Genomic DNA, 6,415 nt, shown 5'->3' on the forward strand with positions numbered 1-6,415 from the left:
GCTGGGTGGACCACTTGGCATCTACCAAGGCACGAGGAAAGACAACTGCAGAATCAGCCCGATCGACTCCATAAATTCCTCCTTACTAATATCTCGGGGCGAGTGGCAAAATTTGGAGAGGTGGCTCAAAGACTAGTCAAGAAACAGCGTCATATGCATAGAATCTACCTTACAGACAAGTGACACACGCCACCACTGTCCTGAGTGAAGGCCTGTCCCAGGAGCAGGACAGACGTGGCAGCACAGTGCTATTCTGATCGCGGGAACGGACCTGGGAGTACTTGACATTGACTCTGACGCCTGGAAGTCTCACGGCTCCTGCTGAATGCCATGGACCATCCTCCCTCAGTTGATAAAATCGGCAGCAGTATTATCGCTAGATTATTTATCCAGAGACCCAGATAACATTCTGGGGACCTGGGTTCGAATCCTGCCACGGCAAATGGTGGAATTTGAATTAAATAATGATCTGGAATTAATAGTCAAATGATGACCATGAAACCATTGCTGATTATTCAGGTTCACTTATGTCCTTTCGGGAAGGAAATCTGCCATCCTTACCTGGTCTGCATGACATGCAACTCCAAACCCACAGCAATGTGGTTGACTCTTAACTGCCTTTGGGGCAATTAGGGATGGGCAATAAATGCTGGTCCAGCCAGTGATTTCCACATCTGAAGAGTGAATTTTAATTTTAAAAAAAACTACATGTCGAATAGCACTTGGAGAAACAGTGAGTGTGAATGGCACTAAATGTACTCAATGTCTACCATCAGGAGTAGTTCAGCATCAGGATTACCAATCAAGCTGGTCAAAGCTGCCTGGCTGGGACTGCAGCACGTGCTGCCACAACCAACAGAAGAGAAAAACATAGCAGATCTCATTGTCACGAATTTCCCAGCTGCAGATGCATCTGTCCCTGACAGGATTGATAACAGCGACCACCGCAGTCCTGTGAGACAAAGCCTCATCTTAAACTCGAGAATACCCTCCATTGAGTGGCATGAACTTTGGCTAAAACGGACAGACTTGGAACAGATACAGGAACTCAAAACCAGACATTTATGAGGCTTTGTGGGACGTCAACAGCAGCAGAACTTATTCCGGCACAATCTGTAACCTCATGGGCCAGCATCTTGTGCACTCAAACATTACCATTGATCCAGGGGAACCACACTGATTGAATGGAGAGTATAGGAGGGCATGCCAAGAGCAGCACAAGGCATAGCTAAAAATAAGCTGCCAACCTGGTAAAACTTCCCAACAGTACTATCTGCATGCCAAGTAGCATAAGCAGCAAGAGTTAGAGCTAAGCCACCCCATAACCAATAGATCAGATCTAAGCTCTGCAGTTCTGCCAAACCCAGTCGTGAATGGTGATGAACACTTAAACAAGTCACTGGAGGAAGCATGCCAAAAATCCCCATCCTCACTGACAGAAGAGCCCAACCTATCATGCAAAAGACAAGACTGCAGCAATCTTCAGCCAGAAGTGCCAACTGGATGCTCCATCTCGGCCTTCTCCAGAGGTCCCCTACATCAGAGATGTGAGTTTTCATCCAATTTGATTCATTTCAAATAATATTAATAAATGGATGAATACTGCAAAGGTTACGGGCCCTGGCAACACGCTGGCAATAGTACCGATGACTAGTGCTCCAGAGCTTGCTAGCCTCCAAGCCAAACTGTTTCAAGTCCTGCTACAGCACTGGCATCTACTGACAATTTGGAAAACTGCCCAGGTCTGTTCAGGACAAAAACACAGCAAATCCAACCCGACCAGTTTCCCCTCAAGCAGTCCACTCTCTATCATCAGTAAAGTGATGGAAGGTGTCGTCAACAGCACTATGAAGCAGCACTTACTCAGCAGTAACCTGCTCAGTGACACCCAGTTTGGGCCACGGCAGGCACTCAGTTCCTGATCTTATTACAGACTTGATCCACAAATTCACAAACAGCTGAATTCCTGAGGTGAGGTGAGGGTAACTGCAGAGCTCTGTACAAAAACCACTTATTTCCACTTCAGTGACAATGACTGACAGTGACACCTTTGTTTCAGCTCATCTGCTGAACCTCTCATCTATTCCTGTGTTACCTCTAGACGTAACTATCCAAACGCACTGCTAGTCGGCCTCCCACGTTCAATGTCCCTATAACCTCAAGAATACCTAAAATTCTGCTGCACACAAGTTCATTTGTGCCAAGACCTGTTCACCATCACTGCTGTGCTCCCTGACCCACAAAGGCTCCTATTTATAAGCAACAATTTAAAATTCTCATCCTTGATTTAATTCCTGGCTGTGATGAGCCCTATCTCCCTGCATCACACAACCTTCAAGATTTCAACAACTCATTTAGTTTCCGACTCCAACAGTGTGTTTACTCATGGCTTCACTACTGGAGGCTGTTTCTACACTTGCCAGGCAACATGGTCTGGAATTCCCATGATAAACCTCTTAGGTTTGCTTTCCTTCTTTAAGATAGTCAGGAAAACCTGCAAATTTGGTTACTTTTTGGTCACCTGACCTAATATGGCCTTACGTCAAAAGTTTCGTGATAATATTTTTAATCATATTGTAAAACATGATAAAAATACAAGTTGTTTGTTGACTTGGACATACATCATCAGCTCTTCAGTATCGCTAGATGAACAATCTGTAACTTCTCAAATGGCCGCATTGTGGGAGCACCTTCAGCATACAAAATGCAGCAGGACACGAAAGTTAAACATCATCTTCTCCACAGGTAACAGGCCTTTGGCAACGATCGCTGGTATCTGTGGATTGGAGAAACAGAGCAACTGTTGCAGAAGTGCAAACTGAATGACATAGAATAAAAATGCTGTAGAATTTGGTGGTCTGGAATGGAATAAAAATGCACTCTCTTTCTGGGAAAATATTTCCTGACTGTGAAAGATACCATTCAAAAATTAATCTGGTAAGAGGGCAGCACATGGTGAGGGGGTGGGCAGCAGTGGAAAATTTATTCACAAAAAAGGTATAAGGAAGTAACAGTAAAACACTACAGAGATCAAATATATCCATCATTAGAGACTGAAGAGATTAGACACTGACAAAGGTGATCAGGAAGCACAGAAGTGAGCAAGAGCAGTGCGAGCTGCTATTATCCCACACTCTGGGAAAGAAATCTACAAGAAACAAACAGTTCTCTTGGATAAGAGATAATAGGAACTGTAGATGCTGGAGAATCCGAGATAACAAGTTGTGGAGCTGGATGAACACAGCAGGCCAAGGAGCAGGAAAGCTGACGTTTTGGGCCTAGACCCTTCATCAGAAATGGGGTAGGGGAAGAGGTTTCTGAACTAAATAGGGAGACGGGGGAGACAGATCGAAGATGGAGGGAGAAGATATGTGGAGAGGAGACAGACAAGTCAAAGATGCCCGCATGGAGCAGGTAAAGGTGAGCATAGGTGGGGAGGTAGTAAGGTGAAAGGTCAGTTTAGGGAGGACAGACAGGTCAGGGGGGGTGGGATGAAGTTAGTAGGCAGGAAATGGGGGTGCGGCTTGAGGTGGGAGGAGGGGATAGGAGAGAGGAAGAACAGGTTAGGGAGGTAGGGACAACCTGGCCAAGTTTTGGGATGTAGTTGGGGGAGGGGAGATTTTGAAGCTTGTGAAATCCACATTGACACCATTGGGCTGCAGGGTTCCCACAGAGAATACGAGTTGCTGTTCCTGCAACCCTTGGGTGGCATCGTTGTGGCACTGCAGGTGGCCCAGGATGGGCATTTTGTCTGAGGAATGGGACGGGGAGTTGAAATGGTTCACGACTGGGAGGTGCAGTTGTTTGTTGTGAACCGAGTGTAGGTGTTCTGCAAAGCAGTCCCCAAGCCTCCACTTGGTTTCACCAATGTAGAGGAGGCCACAACGGGTACAGGGGATGCGGTATACCACATTAGCAGATGTGCACATGAACATTTGCTTGATGTAGAATGTTTTCTTAGGGCCTGGGATGGGGGTGAGGGAGGTGGTGTGGGGGCAAGTGTAGCACTTCCTGCGGTTGCAGGGAAGAGTGCCAGGTGTAGTGGGGCTGGAGGGGAGTGCGGAGCCACGGGAGTCATGGAGAGAGTGGTCCCTCCGGAAAACAGGCAAAGGTGGGGAGGCGAAAATGTCTTTGGTGTTGGGGTCGGATTGCTGATGGCGGAAATGTCTGAGGATGATGCGTTGGATCCGGTGATTGGTGGGGTGGTACGTGAGGATGAGGGAGATTCTTCTTTGGTTGTTATTGCAAGGACGGTGCACGAGGGAGGAGTTGTGGAAAAACGCAGGAGACACGGTCAAGGGCATTCTCGATCACTGCGGGGGGAGTGCGGGAGGAAAGAGGTGGGTGGTGGCGTTGCGGTCCTTGAAAAGGAAGGACATCAGATGTACGGGAGTGGAATCCTGGGAGCAGATGCGGCGGAAGTGAATGAATTGGGAATAGGAGATGGCATTTTTTGAGGGCGGTGGGTGGGAGGAGGTGTATTCCAGATAGCTGAGAGAGTCGGTAGGCTTGAAATGGATATTGGTTTCCAGACGGTTGCCCAAGATGGAAACAGAGGTCCAGGAAGGTGAGAATGGTGTGAGGAGATTGCCCAGGTGAACTTAACGTTGGGGTGGTAGGTGTTGGTGAAGTGGATGAACTGTTCGAGCTCCTCATGGGAGCACGAGGCAGCGCTGATACAGTCATCCATGTACCGGAGGAAGAGGTGGGGTTTAGGGCCAGTGTATGTATGGAAGATGGATTGTTCCGACAAAGAGGCAGGCATAGCTTGGGCCCATGCGGGTACCCATGGCCACCCACTTTGTCTGTAGGATGTGGGAGGAGTTGATAGAGAAGTTGTTGAGGGTGAGGACGAGTTCACCTAAGCGCATAATGGGGTCAGTGGAGGGGTACTGATCAGCCCTGCAGGACAGGAAATAGCATAGGGTTTTTAGGCCATCTGTATGGGGAAATGCAGGTGCTAATGTGGTGTACTGCATCCGCTGTACCCATTGCGGCCTCCTCTACATCGGGGAAACCAAGCAGAGGCTTAGGGACCGCTTTACAGAACACCTACACTCAGTTCGCAATAAACAACTGCTCATCCCCACCTCCCGAACCTGTTCTTCCTCTCACCTATCCCCTCCTCAAGCTGCACCCCCATTTCCTACCTGCTAACCTCATCCCACCCCTTTGACCTGTTGGTCCTCCCTGGACTGACCTATCCCCTCCACACCTACACTCACCTTTACCTGCTCCATCCCCACCTCTTTAACTTGTCTGTCTCCTCTCTCTCTCTCTCTCTCTATTTATTTCAGAATCCCCTTCCCCTTCCCCATTTCTGAAGGGTCTGGAACCGAAAAGGTCAGCTTTCCTGCCCCTCTGATGCTGCCTGTCCTGCTGTGTTCCTCCAGCTCCAAACCTTGTTCTCTCACTTTCTACCAGAGGCGGATGCGCATGCGCCCAACTTCACCTCGGCCCTTTTAAAGTTTCAAAGCTGCCGCGCCTGTGCCCCGCGGATCATTGCCCCCAATAAAGATGGTGACGGTCACACAAGGCCTATCACTATCTGAGGCATTGATTTGTTTTCTACAAACGTGAGTCTGGGAGTTTCAAATATGTGTTTTCCGACGTGCACTAAGTGTATGTGAAATTTCCAAACCCATACGAATATCACTTCCCGTGATAATGGGAACTGCAGATGCTGGAGAATCCAAGATAAAAAAAATCACTTCCCTCCCGCTTTCTGCCATTTTGCTTTCTTTACCGTGTCCTGCTCTTACCACAATTGCACAAATCTTGGTCTCAGCGAAGGATCTAGGCCCGAAACGTCAGCTTTCCTGCTCGCCTGATGCTGCTTGACCTGCTGTGTTCATCCAGCTACACACCGTGTCATCTCAGATTCTCCAGCATCTGCTGTTCCTGTTGTCGCAGCCACTCTGAACTACAAGCGTGAGTGATCACGTGGTTTTCACTAAGCCCGCCCTCCCTTCATTCCGATTGGGCGACATCCACCCGGTCATGTACGTCACACCTGTGCTTCTATTGGTCGCGCACTGACATCAATCACCCAGACTCCATTGTGACCTGGAGCATGCGCAGTGCTTTGTGTTGGCATTGTGAGAAGCTAATGATCGTCATCACAATGTTGCATTTTGAGACAAATGAGACTGAGAACTGGATGAGAAAGATTGTTACATTAGCGATCCTGGGGCTTTAATAAGTCGCTCTGAGGAAGGGGCACTGCACCCGAAACGTTAACTCTGTCTTTTTACCTTCACAGATGCTGGCAGACCTGCTGAGCTTTTCCAGCAACTTTGTTTTTGTTCCTGATTTGCAACATCCCAGTTCTTTTGTTATTTTTCAATAAGTCGCGATTGAAAAGGCTTCCGGCAGCTCAGAGCTAAAGATACTCTTGATACCGTTCTGTCAGCGA

The 6,415-nt window shown here is 48.1% G+C and overlaps 1 long non-coding RNA gene across 1 annotated transcript; it reads right to left on the bottom strand.

Moving 5' to 3' along the window:
- Window positions 1–2,549: 2,549 nt before the first annotated feature.
- On the bottom strand, window positions 2,550–5,948 carry LOC132210227 (uncharacterized). Its single transcript, XR_009446457.1, has 2 exons — window positions 5,763–5,948; window positions 2,550–2,776 (listed from the first exon to the last, which is right to left on the bottom strand). It is a non-coding gene; the product is annotated as an uncharacterized LOC132210227 (long non-coding RNA).
- Window positions 5,949–6,415: the final 467 nt, after the last annotated feature.

This window comes from Stegostoma tigrinum, chromosome 11, assembly GCF_030684315.1.
Source record: "Stegostoma tigrinum isolate sSteTig4 chromosome 11, sSteTig4.hap1, whole genome shotgun sequence".
Classification (NCBI taxonomy): Eukaryota; Metazoa; Chordata; class Chondrichthyes; order Orectolobiformes; family Stegostomatidae; genus Stegostoma; species Stegostoma tigrinum.